The sequence below is a fragment of the Phalangium opilio genome, unplaced genomic scaffold (assembly GCF_054372755.1).
Source record: "Phalangium opilio isolate 3A_F unplaced genomic scaffold, DU_Popi_V2 ptg000113l_1, whole genome shotgun sequence".
NCBI lineage: Eukaryota > Metazoa > Arthropoda > Arachnida > Opiliones > Phalangiidae > Phalangium > Phalangium opilio.
Window position 1 is genome coordinate 1,894,208 of NW_028324209.1, and position 23,335 is coordinate 1,917,542.

General features: G+C 37.8%; 1 long non-coding RNA gene across 1 annotated transcript in view; it reads right to left on the reverse strand.

The window, feature by feature from the left end:
* Nucleotides 1–23,335, reverse strand: part of LOC149623254 (uncharacterized) — a 76,124-nt gene that overhangs the window by 17,880 nt on the left and 34,909 nt on the right. The window contains exon 3 of the long non-coding RNA XR_016374675.1: nt 5,428–5,505. This is a non-coding gene — a long non-coding RNA (uncharacterized LOC149623254). The remainder of the gene's footprint in view (nt 1–5,427; nt 5,506–23,335) is intronic.

Sequence of the window (23,335 nt, forward strand, 5' to 3'; positions counted from 1 at the left end):
ATTCAGATTAAACGCTCCGGTATTAATATCTCTCTTTCCTGTTGAGACTTAAGTCCTTTAAAGGTATAGTTACGCAGAAAGTTTCACGATCTAAGCCAATAACAAAATAGTCTCGAGTCCTGACTAACTCATAACCAACGCGCACTGCAACCGCTGAAATTTTTCAGATAAGTCAGTAGATAAGTAGTGGGTACTTTCCAGGAATTCTTTTTTTCCAATCCTCGGCCATCTTGAAAAACGGTGGGCAGAAATGTGAAAAATCTTTTTAGAAGAACGATAAGTACGTTTCAACCGATTTCTTTAAACTGGTTCAATATATGCCATTGAAGCAAACATCACAGGGTCTAGTTCCCTCACGCCAAGAAGCACCGCAAGCGGCAGTGTGAGTCCACTAGCCTCCCGCGTGTAGCGAACGCGAGCTCCATCTGGCGTTGTCTCTTTGCACTAATGAACCCTCCTAATATGGCGGCCCTTCCCCTGTGCATTGGTTTCTCTGCAAATATTCAATGGAATGCTCCACATCCTATACATAGTTTTAAAACTAGGAGGACTCATCTCATTTACACAAGGAGGCGAGGCTGCTTGCAGGACAAAGAAGTCTGCACTTTTTGTCCACAAGTAGCATGGCCTCCATGTGCAATTGGCTAAAAACTACGTATAGACGGTCATTATGGGTGTTGACTTGAATTTGTCGCCATTTTAAAATGGCGACCATGCCGAAATACAATAAAAATGTCCTGTTGTTTGTGGCTAGTGAATAAATAAAATTGAAATTTATAAATTAACTACGCGATATATTTACATATTCGTGTAGAGCGGATTATGGGGTTTAATTTAAGAAAAATTAGGTCAAAATTGAATTATAAATAAGGATATTACGTTAGTTTTTGCCATCGAAGGTATTACGAGAAAATATTTTTTTAGCTTCACAATCACTTTAAAAATAATTTCTATCCGGATGGGGCACCCTATAAGCTTATCGCGTTTAAAAATCTATAATCCTGATAATAATATATGAATTTATATTTGTCCCCTTAGCGTTCGTACAACTTAATTTAAATTTTTAATAGATGACTTCAAAGAAAATATTTCCTTCAGTCTTTTGTTTTTTATGTTTTTAAGTTTTCGAATCGTGATTTGAAACTTTAATATAAGCAGATAGTGTCCTATTCCTCCACTATTCAATCTTAAAAAGGTATAAATCCCTTAATAAAATAAGCCTTCGTTAATATAAATATTTAATTCATTCCAAGATTGAATGAAAACATTTAATTTATTTCGGTAAGATCAAAAAGTATACCGCGTTTAATCAAACTTAAGTTTAAATCCATTTTTACCAGTTTTTTTAAAGGGATATGGCACTCAGTATTATCTTTCTATTGAGTCTAATAAAGCCAAAGTTAGGGAGCTGTCAGTACTTCGCCATTAAGTTAAACACCAAACCCAGGGTTCATACAAAGCTGGTAAACTTTGTAAAAAATTGGACGCTAAATATTTAGGGAAAAATTTAATTTTAGAAATATTTACTTTAAATGCTTAGTAAAATTGAGTAAAAATTTCAGAGGCATTTAAATTAGTAAAATTGAGGAAAATGCCAGATATAATCAGGAATAGATTTAATTTTAGAAGAAGGAGTGGAGAACAGAGTAATTTGGGCAAGCATCAAAGTCCCGGATTCCCTTCCCTGGGACGGGGGGTATGAAAGAAGAGGCGGGTCATGGCGACAGAGGTAAAAAGGAATTTCGTATTTTTCGCCATCCCCGTCAGCAACGTCATCAAAACGTAGTTTAAGTGAGTCAATAGGATAATTTAAACTTTTCGTTATGTGTTGGAGGGAGGGGCTCTATACTGGGCTATGAGTCGGACTGAAGTAAATACTAACCGTTCTCCATTCCTACTTCTAAAATTAAATCTATCCCTGATATAATTAAAATTTTTAGTAAAAAATGAAGAAAATTTCATAGATATTAATTTTTTTTTGTATAATTTTGCAAATTCTACGGATTTTTTTTTATAAATTTGTGAGGCTGAATAGTAAGTAAAACAATACTTTGTTCTTGAGGTGATCTTGCACTTGGAAATAACAGAAATCAGTTTTCCAAAAATTGTAGAAACCCTGAAACCTCTGCCGGAATATGACCCAAGTTAGCCCTTGACAATAAAACCTTAATTTCATGTATAAAAGACTTGATTTTTTATTATTACCACCTTTCGTCAAGGTAATGGCATCAATACAGCTTTTAGTGTATTAAAAATATAAAAAAAATAACGTCTGGTGCCTTTTATACTTTAGCCAATTCGTTTTGCATAACATAAAAAGATTTCGGGCAATAGAAAATTATTTCCCATTCAAGTTTTACGGGAGAGAGAGAGGGAAAAAGACTTTTTGGCAAAATGGATCCGAGGATAGTAATGTAATAATAGGCGTAACATTTAGTTGGATTGATCACTCTTGGTGGTTCTAGTGGTTTCTAATGGAGTAGGGGTGTACTTGGTATAATGGTGCGTCGATGGATACAATAGAATCTATGGGGCAGAAGGTGATAGCCATTTTTAAACCCGAGTGTTCCCGCCCTTTCCTATATGGCGCCGAAAAAAATAAAACCACCTAGGGTTAGGTTAGTTGTCCCGACTTAAGTTAGCCCTGAGGTCAAAGGTTACGTATTACAGGGGATAATTCAAGAGATTTAAGCCTATTTTTGAGTGACGTCAACAGTGCTATTTTGGATCTTTAAGAGAAACAAGTACTGGAATAGGAAGTGCGACGAAAGTACTTCTTTTGCAAGGATGTGATGGACATTTGTTTTCAGCTGGTTTCGAGAGATTTAAGCCTATTTTTTGAGTGACGTCAGCAGGGCTATTTTGTATCTTTAAGAGAAACTACTAGAATTGAAAGTACTTCTTTCTGCACGGATGTTATGCTTTCAGAACTTTAGTTTCCGGTTGTCTCGGATTGGTTGGGTTACGTTATAAGATCTAATTTATTTCAAACCGGCTTTAGATTTAATTATTAAAATAATTAACCTACCATCGGTAAGAACTAGTCATAAATTAATCCTCAAGTTAGTATTCTTCTGACAAATTTCAAAATAATTATTCCCAAGATGACAGTAAAAGGTTTCTCAAGTTTCCATCATGTTCAACCCAAGGAGAAAAAACCCTCCCATATATGAATTGACCTCCTTGATTACCCATGGTCAGTTTTCAATTTTTAACAAGCTTTTTATGGTACCTTTGGGTCTAAACTAAAATTCTTTGGTCTACCAACGTTTCCCACCATGCTCTCGGACCTCGGGACCAGAGAATGAATACAATCAATGCAAAGGCTAAAGAAAGATAAACTTAGTTGGTAAGCCTCGGTGTGGTGGTGGTGCATCTTTTAAGATGTCACGGGGCAAGTAGAATGACTGATGGTAGAGCCCCGAGGCAAAAAGCGGTTCTAAAGACCTCCCGCCTTTACAAGATTTGACCCCCACTCTTTGAACCTTGCCGCGCAGGTATTCCGTAAGAATAAGATAGCACCAATACGAGTTGAATTTTAGTTGTACATCGTATTCTTCAAGGCGGGGTTATTATAGCTTCAAAGACTAATAGTTTCGATACGAGGGATCTTTTTTTCTTCTTCTTTTTCTTCTACTGAAGGTTGATGGGGTCAAAGGTTAACTGGGGAATTCGGACCAATTACGTACGCGATTAGGGTAGGTTTTTAGGTAAGTGAGCTAAGAGATAAAGTGAGTTAACAAAAAACTGACGCCATCAGGGGCTTGAGTTTGATTCTACCCACTTAAGTACGCAATTTAATTGATAGTAGATTTTTACTTATCAAATTGTCATTCATCAGAAGTATATTACTATGACTATTTAGAAGTGTGGCACTTATTTTTGTTTTAAGTAATGTGTGCAAGATATCCATGGATTACTTTATTATACTGGTAGCTCTGAACTTAAATCCACTCTCTTAAAGATAGCGATGGTGTCATGTCTTAAAGGGGGAAAAAGTAACTGGCCAGCGCCATCTTTCAGACGTCATCGTAAACTAATATTAGGTCGCGAAATAAAAATAAAAGGCTAAAACAAAACTATGGGTTCTTTTTTGTTTTAGTTATGTCGGTCACGTTGCAATCCCAACAAATATAGAGAAGATTGCCGTTTAGTTTCCCAGTTCGCTAGAAACCCTATTTCCCGCCCAATATTTTTCCCGCCAAAAAAAGACCTTAGCTAAGCCTTGTCGTATTGGTTTTCCCGCGAGTTACTGCGGTCCCGTTTTCTTCATAGCGGGGGTCCCTATATTACGGGCTTTTCTACGAAACTAGCCTGGTGGATTTTATTTGTAACTTATAAAACGATTCTTATAGGGTGTATATGTCTCGAAAGCCGAGGCCCGAACGAGGCTTAAGAGCTATCGGATGCGGTATATAAATATATGGTGAGATGGGCGGGAAAAAATAGGCGCGAAACCCGGGAACTTCTATTCCGGGAGATTTTGCGCGGGAAAAAGGTTTGTCCATATAAATACGAGTTCGGACTTTCAATGAGGATTGTGTATGGTACGACGGAAAACCTTTTGTTTGGTTACGGAGGGCTAAAGCCGTCTGCTTATAACACTTTTTCCCGTCTTATTTGCAAGATATCCGGTTAGGGAAACGCCGGACGGTCCAGGAAAAGGGACACGGGACATAGGGGGCAATCCCTAAAGAAAACTAGAGCTGTCAAAACCGTCCATATTTATCTCGTGTCAAAAATGTAATGTGATTCAACAATATATTAAACTTGAGAGCGAAAATGTTGTATTTGGCGGGAAAAGTCCGAGGCTTAGTGACGAAGCAACAATGCTTACGTAAAAACTTGACTAAAAATAACTAAACCTGGTAAAGAAGCAGCTTTAAATAGCACTTAATCTGTTTGGACAACTACGCGACCACAAATCTAAAACCGTGTCTTTCAGAAAAAAAACCTAAATTCACCTCACCGCCAATGCAAATCCCTAATCTAATCCGACTTATTGAAATCCCTCGACTCGATTCTTTATTGTTAAGCACTAACGGCACCCAAACGCCTTTGCAAATATTAAACCGTATGAATACATAACAGTAGATGTCAAGTTGAGCCTCCCCGTAACCACCACCATAACTGACACGACTGCCTCACGATGACTCTTCACATATTGAATAATAAGTGAGATTTATTTAAGGGATATCCCCCCGTTTATCAAAGCTAGTTAGGGGTGGGGTGGGGGTTACAATTTTGATTTTAGCACCCAGCGCGACATCAAATATATTTTTGACAAGGGGAGAAAATGATTGCAGTTTGATTTTAAATGACAGCTCTGAGAAATTTTGGTTATATAATAGAGGGGATATTTAACGAAGCGTTTGTGGTTTGGGTTGTTGGAAAACGAGATTAAAATAAATTAAAATATTTTCTCACCGTTTATTTAAATTTGGCACGAACTGTTGTACGAGGAACCGACAAGCCAAATGGATTGATTCATAGCCACAATTAAGCCTATAATTAATATTAATTATTAAAAAAAAATAATGATAAAAATTTATTTAAAAAATAACCAATGAATAATACATACAAGATTAGCTTTAAAACAAAAACAAAAAAATAATTCAACCAAGAAATTATATTAGTGAAGCGGGGAATGCATATTGTGTAATGATGACACTCGTACAAGTAGGAGGAGCTTATTATTTTATTGTCCCGCCCAAATCGCGAACTAGAGACGGGAGGTAATTATTTCCCGTGTCACCTTCCTGATTTAACCCATTTGTAATTAAAAACAGAAAGAAACTATAGAAAAAGAATGTTAAGCCTTGTTAATAATTTTCACAAGCACCATCAGTCAAATATCAGGGCGTGAAATGTCTGTTTTCACGCTTTTACCCTTACTAATTGTCTCGGGTCGTTTTGGTTCCAAAAATAGCTAACAACACCGATATTTCGGTGCCAAATGAACCCTTTCTTTCAGTATTATCCTATTATCACGTCTAGCGGGCCATTATAGGCGCCATACCTAAAATACTTAAGCCTTGGTTAGCCCCCCAAACAAATTCCTTTGTATATGTATAGGAAACGTTAAGCCTAATCACGCATCGATACAGGGAAAGGGTGTGAATACAGTTAAGTAATTAGTTTCGACGGTCTAGTAATTCTATTTTAAGGATCCCTTAAATGAGTTTCCGATATGTTGTACTAATTAATTAATAATTATATTTCAGATAACGACGCGCAGAATTTTCTCCCACGCACCTTTTTGTAAAGAATTTTACAGAGAACCCCGCCAGCTATACGCGTGGATAGTTTTTACGTTCGTTCGGGCCTAAAAAGAGTTGTTCAAAAATAGGCCCCAGCCAACACTGCAACGGTTAGACGCCCCAAAAAATGACAATTAACGTAATCAGTAAACCGCACGAGCCTCCTTTCGCCCCCAAGGTGACGCGAATTACTTTATTAGTCCACCACATTCCCTCTTACATCATGGTTTTTTTTAAAGTGAAGGTCAAATGTAAGTTGGATGTGAATTAGGCGTAGGGACGTACCTAAAATTGCGAGTCACTCCATCTTCACAACTAGGCTTAGCAATAGAAAACTGCGAGTCATGTCTAACATGAAAAACTAGGCTTACTGAAGGAAATAAAAGTTGGGCTTAATACGATTCAAAACTAGGCTTAAAGCAAAAACGCAAGTCATCCCGAACTTTAAAAGTATCTTTTGGAATGTCTTGATGACTTTGTGACACACACAAACGTTAATCTCCCATTAATACAAAGTGAAACCATACCCTAACCATTAAGACTAATTTTAATTAAAAGAAGAAATGGAGTTCATTCCAGCATCCCTTTGGTTTTTAGAAGGCGTGGCTTACCCAATAAACCGCCGGGGAATGATTTTGGCGCTAAGAGAGAGGGGAGGGGAGGGGATGGCAGTGCAGAGAAAAAGTCGTTAGAGCGATTAGGGTGATAAGAGGGTGTTGGAAAAAGTACAACACAAGCAGTCAGCCAAGTTAGCACCCCTTTTTCTTCCCCACATCCCACTCCACGGTAAAAACTTAATGGCTAATTAAAAATCATTTGCGCTTAACGTAACGGCCCTAGCTATTTCCTAGAAGCATTTTCTCCCATTTTATTTTATTATTATTATTTTTTTTTCATCAAAAGCTAAGCCTTGTCTTATCAAAAACGAAATTCAAAGCGTCCGGAGCTTTTTCAACAGTTTTATGGATTTTGGACGCGCCGGGATTGCCCTAATAACTCGCTACCGCTTTTTTAAATAAAGATACGATAAGAGTTAAATACAATCTACTTATAACATCAATAAGTGTCTTGGTATTAACAGAAATTAATCATTATGAAGTAATAATAGGCCAGAAAATAAATCGAAATATGCAGTAAGTGAGCTAGGCCTTAAGAATGATGTTTAGGACGAATTATTATTATTTGTTTCTTCAGCTTCTTTGGTCGACCAATCAGCGATTTACATTAATATTATATACCCGCGGCGTCGCTCGCGTGTAATAAGAACTTCCATCAAAATCTTATAAAGAATGGGTAGATTTTACTGATGACTAATATTTTTGTAGCACCCATAGGAGGAGCGAAGGCACTCGGCGTTGCCCATCAGCCCGTCGGGACATTTTTCATTACTTTTCATGCGAACATTATTCCATAAAGAAGGGTTTTTAAATTTCTGACCGCCATTGAAAAAGAGGGCAACAAATCGATCCCGAAAGACCATTCAGCCAGTGTACTAAATATTTGTGAAATCGTTTGAAACGCGCGGACTTCGTTGCATAGAGAAGATTTTTTACATTTCTGGGCGCCATTTATTAAGATGGCGGAGGATTGGAAAAATCTTTTTTAGTACGTGCCTACTACTTATGAGTAACGTTCCTGCAAATTTTCAGCCTTCTAGGGCAAGCGGTTTGGGCTGGGCGTTGATTATCATTCAGTCAGTCAGGACTTTGATTTATATAGATGTCATTTTTAATTTCTCTCCGACTAAAATAGCCAAATCTTGTTTTGAGGCATTTATCTATTTTCGTTGGTGCACAATCAACTAGGCTTTCCACGGCACTCCACTTTCTGTTATTTGAATTCTATTTGGTAATTCTTTATCTTTACAAATGTCCTTCCCCTTGGCTGGTAATTAGAATATTCCGTGCTAGAGTGGGGGGAATAGGGGGGCATTTAGGAAGCTATTAGCTTGACAACATAATACTTTTTATTCAAGACCAGGAGTTTTCAGGGGGAAAACTAAACGGATATAACACCAATAGAATTCTTGATTAAAACTCAGTAGCGCAATTTGCTTATAATTTAGTGTTAACAATTTTAATGCGAAAGTTGTTACTATTCCTAATTACTAACCAACCCTATTTAATTTTAAATAACATACAGGACTCATAATCTGAATATTAAACATAAATATAATTAGAAGACCCCGGAACAATTTGCTTATATTTAATGTTCATTAACTATTTTACCAAAATAGATTTTAAATAAACACAATAATAATGTGAATATTTAATTAACATTGTGTTTCTGATAAGTCTGCCATAAATTATGGGCGATTTTAACATTTGAGTGTTTTAGGAATGGTCCCTTAATTAAATTAGAAATCATTGTCTTTCAGTTTCGTAACTAAATTTATGGGGTCATTCGTAAAATAATTTGTACAATATTAACTTGAAAACAGTGGTCCGGACGACAAAATGGAGATAGAAGTTGCACTTTCGATTCAAAATCGACCAAAGAACATCCCCTTAATTTATTATGGCAGACTTAACAGAAAAACCTTCTATAAATACTTGGTATTCAAGCTATTTATTTTATGAACCAAAAACTAACAAAACGTGGATTGTAGAAAAATATAAAAATTTCCGTAATTTCATTTTAACAATTACCGCCCTCCCTCTCTAAATTATTATGCTTTTCTCTCTGGCTAAAAACCAGGCGTGGATGGTCCGAAATCTAAATGAACACAACGATTTAAGCTTATTTCCTTTCCTAAATAATCTCCAACCATTATTTTTCAAGATTAATAATAACATCACCTAAAAATTTTGTTCGCGTGAACTTTACGTGACCGGAATAGTTTAGAGATACAACTTGGCAAGAGAGGTTTCCCTACTTTAAAAAAAAATGCCTATATTTTTCTCCCCCTGAAATCGAATTGTGAAAATTGACCAATTATCTTCACGATTGATTTGATCTGGTCTATTTTAGGAATTTTTCTTCTTCCATGAACAAGAACATTTAGAAAAAAGAAAAAAATAATTTGGGATCTTTTTATTTTCTTTGACGTAATCGAAAATCGCGTGCTGCTTCGCGCATTTTCGCCTTTTTGACCTCGAGATAATTCATTTTAAAGGCTGTGGATCAACTATAATGTTGCGAGGGGCAATTCACTACAAGATATTAGGGTACAATGGTTAGATCAGGATATAATCGTCATTTAACTTGATTAAACATTCATTGTAACTAAACACTCCAAAATTGCAATTAAGATTTAATCAATGTAGACATTTGATTAAATTGAATTTAATAATAAGTCGTTAATTTAAACAAGAACGTGATCTGCCCCTCGTATAATTCCTCATGGGTTGAACCGGAAACCAATCCCTGTAACAACAGCTCGATCAATTAGTTTCTTTCATTTTTGCCAACATTGCAATGGGTGAGAAAACTGAGTGAGAAGTCAACCTGTTTCTTTTGTAACAAAAATAAGTTTCCTTTCTAGCTCTCATTAAATTAAGATAAATTGTACGCGCTGCGATTCGTTAATATGTACTCTATATATATACAGGGTGTTTCTGATAAGTCTGCCATAAATTAAGGGGAATATGCTCTTTGGGCGATTAATTCAGTCGAAGATGTAATTTCTATCTCCATTTTGCCACAAGGGCCATTGTTTTCAAGTTAAAATTGGAGTATTTAACGGATGACCCCTTATATTGATTAAGAAACTGAAAGACAATGATTTCTAATTTAATTAAGGAGTCTTCCTTAAAACACTCAAATCATAACTCGAAAACGGTGTCCCTTAGGGTAAAATGTCATGGAACATTTTCGACTCAAAACCACCGAAAGAACATCATCCCCCTTAATTTCTGACATACCTTCCAGAAACGCCCTGCATATATATACATATATATTCACTAATCACGTGACATTAACGTAACAATTGTTAGACCACGCGCAATTTAAAAATCAAAAACAAAGGCTTAAGGAATTTCCAAATATATTTTCCGCAACGGGCTTTTCTACTATAAATTTAAGTAACACGAAATTTTCTATAGATTTTCTCCTCTAAGTTAATAAATGGTTAGTTATAGCAGAAGTGAGATGAGACTAGAAGTGAAGGGCTCTAGCATTGGTAGTAGATCCTGGCACTAGTGAACAAATTTGAGGATTTTATGCCGCTTCCATCGCGCTAAAACTAGAGAGAAAAAAATTGGTCGAGTTCCAAAAACATTTCCAACCCCCTTCCCCTCAACCTAAAGCGGCCGAACACGGACGCGGGTGCTTGAATCTAGTTCGGCCGTCTACCACCGCGAGCGTCTCACGTTTTGGAGGGAAAATTCAGAAACCGCTACTAGAGGGCCAACCGTTCTTGTGTTATCAAGAATATTCACTTTTGCCGAGTGAAGAATTTGGTTAGCTCAGTACTTCTGGTCTCATCTCACTTCTGGTTATAACAAGAGTAACGCGCGTATATTGGTGGGAGAATTATATCGAAGGGGAAAGATCGGTCTTTAATGGCGCTGGAGGATAGTCAGTCGGTCCCCCGAGCTATTACCATAATCGTTCAGATTAGAGAGCGGGATATAGGACGATGCAGGCACCAGAACCTATTAGCATATTAAGGCAGTGAGCGGCCGGGTTCCATCGACACCTCGTCGAATAGCAGCGACTCAAGCTCAATCGTCGTTCCCGTTCTGCCAGAGCGGGAAATTACAAAAGGGAATCTCGGAGCACGCGCTAAACTCAACGCCTAGACACGTGACCCTCGATTTGGTGACCCGATTCGCCAATAGACAAGTTCGCATTTCAGTCCAATCTTAGTTAAAATCATTAGAAAAATTCAATCCTAAATTCAACTTCGAAATAACGTATAATTATCCTATTTTTCATATAAGAAATTAAATTTCTTTGATCGATCCTTCAATGGAAAAACATTTTTCTGTCTATTTTAGAAATTTGGTGAAGCCAACTCACAGGGGCAAACCCCTTAATGTTATTTCTACGGGCGCCTGTAAAAATGTTTACCCTGCTGTACACCCAAACCCAAACTTTGCAATACGAACAAAACTTAACAAATTTCAGTTAAAACCTTAGAAAGGACTTATTGCAAGGAATATTAACAAGTTTTTCTAGGACTGTTTCAATCCCTTTCAAGACTGTAACTTAGTATATAAGAACCCGCGAAATGTACTTGGAAAAATCAGCGACGCGAGTTCTAAATCTTTCAATAATAGACTATAGCTCGGAACTCAATGGGATTTTCTCATATTAGGAAATTAATCCAGTTTGCCTTATAATAGCCAATTCCCCAACAACAAAGGAAGCAAGACCCCCCCCTTCTCTACTCTCCAAAATAAGGTTTATAAATAACACCATCGTAGGAAAGCTATTGTAATTTTGGATGTAGCCCGCTCGTATCTTGAAAAGGAATCTGCAGGATAGAGTCATTTTCGAATTCAAATTGACTTTAACTGCCCGCTTTTCAAAGAGTGTTTGAATTCACCCCGTACTCCTATTGTTATTCAAATTTGAAATATTTTCAGCATATTTGAAATGGGATGAAGTAATTAAGTTTAAACGCTAAAAGATTAAACTTAATTTAAATATATTATTATTATTATTATAAAAACGTAAGTCTATGATAGGTGATTAAGTTTTCCTCCCCGTTTCTATTAATGATGCTTCGAGGAGTGGGCGGGTATTCCTTAAAGATCACCACGTGACGTCAAACAGATATGATAGAAGCTCGTTTGGTGACGTCACCGAAGTTGTTGATTTAATGAAAAAATCAATAAGAGTGACAACGTGACATGAAATAGAGAAATAAATTGAACATTTCAAGTCAGTTATTTAAAAACCTAACCAGACAAAGGCTTAGTATTACATCGATAATAATCATTTTCTAAGCCTCGGCTGCCTCACCCACACGATTTGACAGTGACACGTGACACATTTGACTGTAGGGGGGTTCCTCTAGTGTTCTGATAGGGTGTATGTAATGCCACATTTTAATCGCTTATTTTAATCAACAGAGGGCACGCGTTAACGCTTTTATTATTACAATCCCTAGTTCAATCCATCCGTCTTGCCAAGGCCTACGCATCTAACCAACTTCAAATCCCTCATGATTCCCCACCGAATTTAGGAATTATTGAGGGCGAGGGGGTACAATTGGCCCCTTACGGGGGTCATAATAAAATCAGAAACGCTGTATATCCCGATAGATGGTGATATATAAAAACACCAGTCTCTCTCTACGAGTTACCCCCCCAGCAAAAAATAGAAGGGCTAGGCCTTGGTTCGCTAACCCTAAACATTTATGATGCTAGAAGGAAGTAGGCAGTGCACCCAGGGTGGGAAACTTGGGCCTTGGTTAGGTTTTCGGGATATTATAAAGATAACTGGTGAGGTTATAATAGATTTGCCCGTTGCTCGCCGCTTTTATTATTGAGTATATCTCACTCTGAGAGTTCAATACGAGAAAGTTGATTTAAAGTTACAGTCCCGAGATAGTTAGGCTTAGCCGTATTGTACTTTGATGACGTATAGGTGACGCTCCTGATAAAAATGTCCGCGCGAGCGTCCTAGGGTTTTTATCTATTTGCCATATCAGACTTTTTTTGCAGGGTCCGGTCTAGGATCGCGCGCTTTTTGGGGTGATCCGCTTAAGGCTATTCCATGCCTTATCCGGGGATAGCTAGTATTATAAATGATAGCTTTTGCGCAATCTGATAGCTTTAGTTCTTTTTGTTAACCAAATATTCTGATAGATTTGCCGGGAAATAGAGAGAGGAACGCCTGAATTATACTTAATCTACATAATAATGAAGTTTCTCCATGGGTTAATTTTCACAAATCAATGAATCTTCTCTTGCTAAGGAAACACTTATTCGTGAATATATTTATTTTGAAATTCCGCGCGCTTTAACAATTCGCAATTTCACGTGTTTTGTTATTTTTTTTTGCTCCGTTTATTTGTTAAAAAAAAAAAAACACGTGAAATTGCGAATTGTTAAATGAACATTCGTTAAGCCTTTAAAATAGATTTAAAGTAAATTTAAAACAATATATTAAAGAGCAAGCTTTAAAAATTGATTGAGTAATACGGTCGGTCGTAAGAAAGAACACGCTTTATACATTTAGAGAGAAATATTTTAGAGTGAATTGACAAAGGCTTAAAAAACTTCTTTAAATTCCGTTCGCTCGGCGACCCTTTCAAGTCGTCGTCGTCGTCTTCTTTTCTATATGAAAACGTCGTCTATTTAAACCGGAAATACTCCGTATTTTCCAAAATGGAGGAAAAGAAGGGGATGGAATCGGGAAATTGCTCGACGTCCCCCTCCCGGTTTTTTTTTAAAACCCCGTTACCCTAGCTGCGAAACTCATATTTTTACACCGTTTTTCTATGACGCCGTTTATCGGGCAATTCGACTGTTAAGACTTGGTCGCATTTCGAATTTTAAAGTTAAAAGAGAAAACTAAATCTAAAACCAATTTCGTTCTCGCATTTTTAACTTTCGAAATAGGCTTAATGATACTAATAAATATGCTTAAAACATTCAAATTCTAGAGCATTTCATAACTGTTTGTCAATAACAAATAGTTTGAAATAGGCTTAGCAATATTAGCCTCAATACTGTAGAGGAGTTGTGGATGTACATTTTGCGAGAAAGAAGGCGCGAAGAGTAGAAGAATCGAATTAGGCTTAACTTCCAGTTGGTTAAGATCAATTTAGGCCTAATGCGAGTGCGAACTCTTCCGTTATATTACACGGAAGACGATTTTCTCTATAGGAAATAAAACGAACTGAATTTCGCGCCTTTTTTCTCCAGAACGCAAGAAGGAGAGAACAGCGAAAAAAAAAGTGACTGAGAAGAAAATGATTTTCACCCCCTTTTGCTCTCTTTTCTTCTCTCCGCTCCTCCTCCATCCTCATCCCTTCTTCCCTCCCAAGATGGCAGCTACCGATCTCAGCTTCTTCCATTCATTTTTCCAACTGGATGCTTCAAACGAGCTTTCTATTTCTTTATTGGATTTTATAGGAGAACATACCCATCTTCTCTCGCCCCGTTTCGGCATCTTTACCGACGCCGGGGGTCGTCCAATAGAAACCTTTTCTTTAACCCCTATTTAGGAACAGTTAGGTTTAGCGATATTTAAAAACAAAATATATTATTTTAGGACTAATTTCTTAATCAATGATAGGTTTATCAGATGGGAATAAATCGTTAAGAGGTGTAGTTTAAATAAGGCTTAGCCATTTTGAAATCAATTGTTTTGCTTAGGCTTTTGTAAATAACATTTACAGATCTATTTGGGCCTACTACCATAAACCCGTGGTACTAACTCTACCGTAAAACCATTGTATTTCAAGATTTCACAGGTCTATTTTAGCCTACTCCAACCGTAAATCCATTGAATCTTCTAAGCCTTTGTAAATAATATTTGAAGGTCTATTTTGGCCAACTACTATAGTTCCGTAAACCCATTTGAATCAATCCAAAATTATAAACCCAAACCCGAACTGTACAGTACTCGAGTAAACGTCGTTAATCGCTTGCCATTAACACGGCGCTTATCATTACGGGCCATCTTAATAATTAATGTCTTAATAAATTAAACATTGAAAGAGTGCCTGTCCTCCCACAAAAGACCAAGGGTGTGCTGCGTACCCGATAAAACCAGGCCCGTAAAAGAGAATTAGTTAATGACGATGATAAGAGATCGGGAAATTTCGGGGGTGTCAAGATTAAAACGGTTCGCGCATTCACGGTTAATTAAGTTAATGCCTTACTCTCTTCGAGACTTAAAAATCAAAACACTCTGTTAAACCTTGCCTTTATTAACAAGAAAAATACGAATAATCAAAGCTAGGAAGAAGCTCGTAAGTCGTGTGTGTCCCTTTGCTTCATTACGTACGTTACCCATACGAAAAATCATGGACTTTAGTTCTATAGAGGACTAGAAGAAACGTCTGGGCCATCAGCTATCGCGCGCGTTGACTTGGGGGAATACACATTAACTCCCCCACTCGCGCCAAGTTTTGAACACCGAGTTCTGAAATTAAATTTAGAATGACCTTGAGAATCATAACCCTACCTTACTCGTGCAGTAATTTTGTATCGCGTGCCCCTTTAGGATTTATAGATCCATTGAAGAACAAAAGAAACGTTACTTTCGCGTTCATGGCGACCTAATTAATACCTCCTGAATTATAACGAAAAGTACGCGTAACCAAGGCAGTTAAGCCTAACCTAATTCATTATTTGACAAGGAACCAAGGCCCGATTCAGGCTAGAAGCTAGGCAGGCTTTTCTAATCCCCAAAGTTATCGCCTCCACAAATTAAATCATGGGATAGAGCTAGTTTGGGGTAATTAATTAGGGACGAATTCTTTGAAATAGAGAAGGAAGACGCGGTGGTGGTGGTGGTAAGCCTTGGTCTTATTCTATACGTCCCTTAACCCTTTTCTCTCTGGGTTTAGTCTCAGCGCCCGCTAGCGGATCTCTGGTCTTTTCCGGACTACCTCGTTGAAAGGATATAACCCCTCTTTCTCCCTGACTGACCTCCCATCCTTGGTTTGGCGCGCGCGGGAAAGAGATGATTCGCTTTCCTCCAACGCAAAGGCTTAGGGTTGGGTCGGGTGCATGGCCAGGCGGGAATAAGAACCAATTACCAGCCCGTTAATTGCTATAATTAGTTTGACCGTTTATAGTAATTTCCTTTTTAGACCCTTTTGATTTCTATTACCCATTTTCGGTATGGCACGAGGGATGCCGGGAAGGGATGAATGGTGGGCGCGCGAGTTTTAATGGAAGGAGAAAAGAGGGACGCGTTATTGTCTTTTGTTTTTAGATTCGGATGTTCAATCAATATTCGATTCTAGTTTTGGTTTCAGTTGTTCAATAAAACCCGAGAAAGTCAATATTTCTTAATTTGTAGTAAATATCTACATCGAAAAGAAAAGTCAGATGTTATTTGATTTCGTAAGTGTATATTTTAAATCGTACATTAATTATGGGTCTAATTACAATTCCCAAAGTGTTCTTAACTATCCTTTTGTGGTTCTTAATTTTTTTTTTTTTTTAGAAATTCTGTGGGTAAGGAAGGCATGAGAGCCAATGAACAGTATGGGGGTAAAAACGAGGTAATATATAGTAACAGAAGTGAGATGAGACTAGAAGTGAAGGGCTCTAGCATTGGTAATAGATCCTGGCACTAGTGAACAAATTTGAGGATTTTATGCCGCTTCCCACGTGCCTACACTACTGAGAAAAAAATTGGTCGAGTTCCGAAAACATTTCCTACCCCCTTCCCCTCAACCTAAAGCCGCGGAACACGGACGCGACTCCTTGAATCTAGTTCGGCCGTCTACCACCGCGAGCGTCTCACGTTTAGGAGGGAAAATTCAGAAACCGCTACTAGAGGGCCAACCGTTCTTGTGTTATCAAGAATATTCACTTTCGCCGAGTGAAGAATTTGGTTAGCTCAGTACTTCTGGTCTCATCTCACTTCTGATAGTAATAAAGATTTGTTCATCTGCTACTAACTAAAACTTTTTAAAACTGCGATTAAGACTTTTTCGCAAACTCGTTCAGGAAAAAAAAGGTAAATAAAAAATAAAAGTTTATGGGGTAGTTACACTCGAGTCGTACAGCGAATGTATGCACCGGAGTAGCTCTAGTGGTAGTTGGGACTAAAGTCAAGGAGAAGGGGAGTAAGTATTAAAGCATTACGGATAACGTTCTTATCTGCTCGGGGGGTGCTCTGAACTGCTCTGAAAAACCGATCGAGTCGTCTGATAATTTTTATACTCCTAGGTTTGGAAAAATTTCCTCGGAACCTATCAGCATCTCACTTAGAAAATTAGTACGGTAGAAGGCTAAAGGTGCCGTTAGTATAGGAAAGTGGCGGTAAAAATCATTAGTTACTCCTTAATGGTCGAAACCCGCCTGAGCTAGCTCGGTTATTGTTCTCCCAGAATCTCCGCGACATGTCCGTTTATTAGCCAATCAGAGCGCTCCACCGAGCACCCGCGCAGTTATCAAGGGTCCCTACAAGTATCTCACACTGGTTTTAAACGGAATGGCCATGGCTATTTAATTTAATTGCGCCAGAAAAAATGATTTTAAATAAATGAGAACATTTGGGAATAGGGACGTAGTAGATTATTTTTTATGTTTACGCTTTAATAGCGTTGTACAAATGGGGTATTAAATATTATCTCAATTGCTACTAGGTACCTACTCAACTTCATCTAGTTACATCGTTTTTGATGATGGGTGAACCGGTACTTAAACGTGTATAATGTAACGCGATCCTTATTTTTAATGTAATATTCTTTCTAGCCTGAATTTTCAAACTTATATACAGAGTATACTGCAAAAAGGCTGGTAGGTCCGAAGTATATTGAGTTCTATGGGTGATTTTAAATCGAAAATGTAACTTCAGGGATAGATCTAATTTTAGAAGTAGGAATGGAGGACAGAGTAATGTGGGCGCGCGTCAAAGTCCCGGACCCCCTTCCACGGGACGGAGGGGTATGAAAGAAGAGGCGGGTCATAGCGACAGAGGTAGAAATAAATTACGTATTTTTCGCCGTCCCCGTCAGCAACGTCATCAAAACGTAGTTTAAGTGAGCCAATAAGATAATTTAATATTTTCGTTACGTGTTGGAGGGAGGGGCTCTACACTGGGATGAATCGGACTGAAGTAAATATTAACCGTTCTCCATTCCTACTTCTAAAATTAAATCTATCCCTGCTCGTATCTTCTATGACATTTTGCCCTAACAGGAACCGTTATGTTTGAGTTGTTTTACTTAATTACATTAGTATTGTCTTTCAATTTCGTAATTAAATTTAAGGAGTCCTCCGTAAAACAATTATGAAACGAAAAATGTATTACAGCTCTGTTGAGCGTCTACTCCTATTGCTATATTTTATTCTCTCTGGTATATATCTTTCAAGTAGACACTTGGTAAAAAGTGTGAAGTTTATAATTCGATATTCACAGATTTTCACATCTATTTTTATTATTATTATAAAAGGTTGACTTTCCATTATTAAAAGTGGCGCCTGTATTATAAAATACTTTAACCAGGAGTATTTTCTTGGTACTGCATATCAAAGACTTGTCCGCTGCAGCGATTTTGAGTTCATAGAAGCAGAAAAACGCTTTTGACAAAATTTCTCCCAATCCTTACTTTTCGATAGTATAAATCATCACAAATGAAAATTTTCGGAAAATTGAACTTTTTTTTTACTAGACCACGCGGTCTATTTTTTGGGTAAAAGGGACCCAAAGCAGAGTCCCGGGGTCCCCTTTTTGACTAAATAAACTGCCGTGTAAGTTGCGGGACATTGTACTAGGAGCGATTTTTGGCTTGCTTTTAAAGTGTATTATATTTTAAGGGGGGATTTTCTGAGTGTCGCTTTTGTCATGATACGTAGAATGCGCTTCCCTTATAGTCAAGTTTGATCTCTCTTTCCTTGTGGAATCAAGCTTTTGTATACCATTTTATAAGAGGTATCGCTTCATTTGGGTTTTATTCGAACCTGCTACTTATCGAGCAGCCATTTTAAAATATGGCGGCGTGTTCAACCTCGCCGAAAACTCAACAGGCCAATCTACAGTATTCATTGTTTTCAGACAAGGAGAATTGACACCATTTACACTGCAGGAGGCCAGGCTACTTGGTCCACCGCACTTTGCCCGAGAAGTAGCCTGTCCGCCTGCAGTGTAAATGGTATCAATACTTCTAGTCTGAAAACTATGTCTACTAAATATTAGAGATGGCCGATACCAGGCTTAACCCGATACCGATTCAAACATGAACCGATACCGATATTAACTCACTTGATCCAAAACCTGATACTTCAACCGATACCGATATTAACTCACAATGATCCAAAACCCGATACTTTAACCGATACCGATATTTTTAGTAGTACTCTGGACATTTACATATGTATTAAAAATACTAGGAAATAATTATAGAGTAATTTCACGAATTATACTACCAAGTGCAATGTTTAGAGGTACTTCCAAAATAATATCACGCCTTATTGACATTCATAGAAATGAGATATTATCACCATCAGTACATTACTGAAAGACCTAAAAATGTCATGTAGCGCATTATAACGCATTTTAAAGGAGTATCGGTTTAGTATCGTATTAAACCAATCGATCCGATACTTTCGGGAAACCCCGAGTATCGGTGCCGATACCGATACTATAGGGAAACCCCAAGTATCGGTGCCGATACCGATATGGTATCCGTACATCCCTACTAAATATTAACAAAACTGGTAACTTCAAACATTATTCCTTAAGAAGGGTAATTGTTTACATTTCTGTCCGTCATTTTTCAAGATGGCCGCGGATTAAAGTAATATTTTTAGGGTGTAAACTTATTGATTTTGACAAAACAAACTTTTGTGCCAACTTCAATGCAATTGCAAGTGCGAACCAAGACTAAAATCCTCGGGTCCTTCTTGGAGACATAATAAGTTCAGCTCATGAAAAAAAATATATACTATGATTAAATATAGTTGGTACAGATACATAGCAACCGGACATAGTGTTACGGTAGAAAGAGTCTTAGATGGGGGGGGTTCGGTGATAGAGGTCAAACAATGGGAAAGTTAGGCTTAAGCTCTATAACCACTTTGACTTCTGTTATAGAGCGGCGGTGGTACCGTATCAATGTTGTTCTTTTTTCGGGGACTCTTTTTCTCTTCCCGGCGTCGGGATCATTGGCGGTCCAGGGACGCGGATATCGAGTTCGCGCCGTCACACTCCAGTTGATATTCTTACGCGTGACTGGATCTATTTGCGCCCTATGTTAGTTTAGGTTCCCGCTTTTTCTGACAGGGTGACCCTAAGTGAGTGGAAAAATAGGCTCCCTCAAAAAAACCCGAAATGGTTCCATATACAAAGGGACTTCTTACGCGGAAAAACCAGAAGTTATTCCCTCCCTTTTATTACACATATTATTAAGCGCGTACTCTTTACGCGTATACTTTTAGCAGAAGTAAGATAAGTAAAGTGCTCTAGCACTGGTAATCGATCCTGGCACTAGTGAACAAATTTTTGAGAATTTTATGCCGCTTTCATCGCGCCTACACTAGAGAGAAAAAAATTGGTCGAGTTCCAAAATAATTTCCTACCCCCTTCCCCTCAACCTAAAGCCGCGGAACACGGACGCTTGAGCTTGAATCTAGTTCGGCCGTCTACCGCCACGAGCGTCTCACGTTTTGGAGGGAAAATTCAGAAACCGCTACCAGAGGGCCAACAGTTGGTGTGTTATCAAGAATATTCACTTTCGCCAAGTGAAGAATTTGGTTACCTCGATACTTCTAGTCCCATATCTTACTTCTGCTTTTAGCAAAGGCAAATAACAGAAAGTGAGACTGTGAAAAACCACGCAGTTTCGTCAAATTCGGTAAAGAATTGTGATTTTGCTCATAGAGAAAAACATATATGCATACATACAAACATAGTTAACAAACAAAGAATACACTTTCTCAGGTAAATGTATAGAATTGATTACAAGTACAAGAAGAAACTAACCTTATATAATAATTGTAGTATCTTAATTAAAATCATGCACGGTGGCTGCGGCGAAGACTCGTAAGTTTATATGCAAATTTAACAGGGCGATAACGGTGAAAGCTTATAATACATGGTCGATTACCATAAAATATGTTGTAAGGACCATCTGCCGTCCATATATCCCCTAACCCGGCCGGCGTATAAATTCCATTCATTTAGTATATATCAGAGAACGCGCGGTGTATAGAATAGTACAAGGACCCCCAATATAAATAGCTGTAAGTCCGCAATAACCACTTATACGATTAAATAAAGCACAGTTTAACGGGGGGAACGAGAGCTTCTCTCGAATATAAATGAACTTGTCAACTGGCAAGTAATATTCGCACTTCAACAATGCATTTCATTTCTAACAGGAATGTCGCGTTCGCATCCCGACCAAAAATGGCTTACAATTCGATGAAATTACTTAATTATTTTTAATTCAATTCATTTTAAAAGAATCTATTAAAAATAATTTGATCTACGAGCCGAGATATTTGAGCGATATGAGATCAAAGTCTGCTACGACGAACCTTCTCGTGACGTCAGTGCACCTTCCTATCTTTTACCTCGGTTTTGGCGACCATATTGGAAGTCGCAAATGCAATTTAGACTACCAATACATAGTTTACACGCAAGGAGAATTCATACCATTTGCACAAGGAAACCAGGCAACTTAGAGTGAAAAATCGTCTGCTATTTTACACTCTAAGTCGCTTGGTCTCCTTGTGTTAATGGTAGGAATCCACCATGCCTGTAAACTATGTATATTGACGTCACGGAGTCACGTCCCCGTAGCTCCTCCCTGCTCAGTACCACTCTATATTTGAGTTCAAAGGTCACGTCTATGGCGAATGATATATTTACGAGTACATATATTAGAAGTAAACCCTTTAAATATAAACAAACATTTTCTTGTTCATTTTGTATTTAAAATTTAACGTCCAACGCCTATTTTCAAATGCAATTGCGAAATACGTTTCCTACGTTGTAAGAGCGGTTAAATACAGTTCAATTTTCATGAGTCAATTGATTAAATTCAGGCAGCTATATAGTACAGCCACATTAAAGGTATATAGCGGGTACCAATTTCCAAAACGGTTTTCCCATTTTGAATTTTGATTCGATTTCGCTTCCTCGAATCTATTGTCCGTATCTCAAATCCCAATTTCCATATATAGTCCCGGAGAGGGGTGGAGTTTAATATACAACGTCATAGATGCATTTTCCGACCAATCCCGAGTGAGCGCGAGCTCTTACCGGGCTTAAATTGCGCGCGAGAAAAGCGCGGGATACGAGCAAACGCGCGAGATTCTGCATTGACGATATACATATACTGAACCACTCAATCGTTGGGCCTAAATGACCGGCGCCCAAAAGTTTAACCGGGTGTGAAAAAGGGAGCAGTTTAGGAGTGTATAGGCTGCAGTGTTATAAACGAATGGGAAAGGAATATTTGAGAGAATTACGCTCCCTAAATAGTCAAAAGAATCTCCTTTTCATAATGCGCGTCCTCTCCGTTCAGGAATATTCCGGGGTATCATGGGCCAGAAAAAGCCAGGGTTTCGCTCTACCAGTCAAGCAATTCTTGGTGTATTATTTAAATCGGTATTTATCGAGATGCTATTGATGGTTAGGCTTACATTTCCTAAGCCTGAAATATGATTTCTCTATTTGCCTGGGATCATATTGATGTTGAATGATTATAGAAATATATATTTTCTTCTTCTCCGCGATGTGTCGCGCTTGTTCAAGCGTTGGATTTTTAGTATTTCAATTACTATATTTTTAAGGGGTTCAAACGAACTTGTAAAACAGGGAATGTTATTAGGAAATATCAGGGAAAAAAATTTAAAAGGGAAAAAAATCAGGGAAATCTGTGAAAATTGTAAATAACAGAAGATAAGTTAAGTTTCTCCATCCGAATCCTTACGAAAACTCCACTTTCAATTTTTAGGACTCTTGTATATCCTTTGAGTAAGTGATAGCCCCATTTCTTTACTTTCCAAAGATACTTAATACTTGGGATTACGACAATCAGGGACCAAGTAATTAATTCTGTCCATCCCAATCCTATAATGACATCTCAGTTTAGAAATATCATAACTCTGATTTTTAAGAAGTATACAGAAATCTTTTGATAATGTGATAGCCCTATTTCTTTCCTTTCCAACAAAAAGGATATAGCAATTCGGGCATAGTTCCATCCCCTGTCGCCATTCTGGTATCCTTTTTTTCGGAGTAGAAGCTATTTCAGCCCCTCTTTCGACCCCCCCTCTAGGTACCTTTACTAGCATGAGTAGAAGCTAGAGTGACGTATTACTGCAAAGTCCCTATATCTAAAACTTCGGATTACAACAATCAGAACTCAAGTACAAGTTACTACTAGGGTTGCAACGAAATTTTCAGATTAAAATTTTCTGACTTTTCCCTGAAGTTTTTAGATTCAACTGTTATTGTTCTAAATATAAGAAGGAGTACTGTAA